This window comes from Talpa occidentalis, unplaced genomic scaffold (assembly GCF_014898055.3).
Source record: "Talpa occidentalis isolate TD23 unplaced genomic scaffold, MPIMG_talOcc4v2.1 talOcc4.8, whole genome shotgun sequence".
Lineage (NCBI taxonomy): Eukaryota > Metazoa > Chordata > Mammalia > Eulipotyphla > Talpidae > Talpa > Talpa occidentalis.
In genome coordinates, this window is record NW_023605194.1 from 62,694,563 (window position 1) to 62,695,738 (window position 1,176).

A 1,176-nucleotide genomic window follows, 5' to 3' on the forward strand; every position below is an offset into this window, starting at 1 on the left:
CTGGACTTACATAAAATAAAATGTATGATTCATTTATTTTATTGGCAAATGGTTTTCTTTCTTTTTTTTTTTTTTTTGAGGGACCCTCGCCGGTGGCCGGGGAACCGGCGCTGCAAAGGCTGCCGGCAGCCTCGCAGCCCAGCACTTAACCACTGGGCGGGCCACCAGGGGAGGCCCTCTTTCTTTTTTTAAAATATTTATTTTATTTATTTATTTATTTATGCATACAAGAACTGGGGTACAGGCCAGAGTTGTGGGAGCACTGAGAGGATTCACCAGAGAAAGAGTGGGGAACAGAACAGGCAGACTGACTGAAATACACTGCTGAGGGGAGCCACTGCCAAGACAGGAAAGGTCTGCTGCGCCGTGTGGATCAGTTTCCTGGCCAGGGAATGGAACTCATTCTGCAGTGGCTGCGGATAGCTTCATAGTGCTGAGACTTCACCCCTTATGCCACCAGGGAGGCCCTTGGCAAATGGTCTTCAGTGCTAGACACCCAAGGTACTATGGTAATGTAGGAAAGGAAAAAATAATTTACCCATTTTAGGTTTATTGGCTGGCATACCATAAATTAAAACTGAGAAAAAACATTAACAGAGAAAAACAAACAGTATATTAAGACTTGCTTCAAGCATACACTCATTACCCAGTAATGAGTAACTCAAAGGGAGGGTTAGAACATGGACTGATGTAGCATATTAACAAATAAATTTTTAGAGAGTGATAAGACAAGGAAAAGAACTTTGAATTTCTAGGGTGCTAAATTGTGGGAAGGTGAAAATAGGGGGAAACTAATGAAAGCTACTTAGTAACATTTATCATATAGATTCCTTAGGTTTTGGCTCTGAACTAATATGGATTATATCAGGCAATTAATTATATTTATTGAAGTAACATTATATGAGTTTCAGGTCTGCATCATTAATAATTAAGTGGTAACATTAATGTGATCTGTATTTAGGCAATTAACTTCTTTCCTTCCTGGTAGACAGGGGAGGGTAGACACCTGTTTGAATATCTGTCCTACTTGGAGACAGATAAGGAGAGGCCAGAGAGTTTTTCACAGATCTTTTTTTTCAATCGCCTTCAGCTCAAAATAATCTTTATGCCAAGGTAGCATATTCTGCTACCGCAATAGCAGAATTTTCATCAAACTTCATGCACCTTGCAATCTAT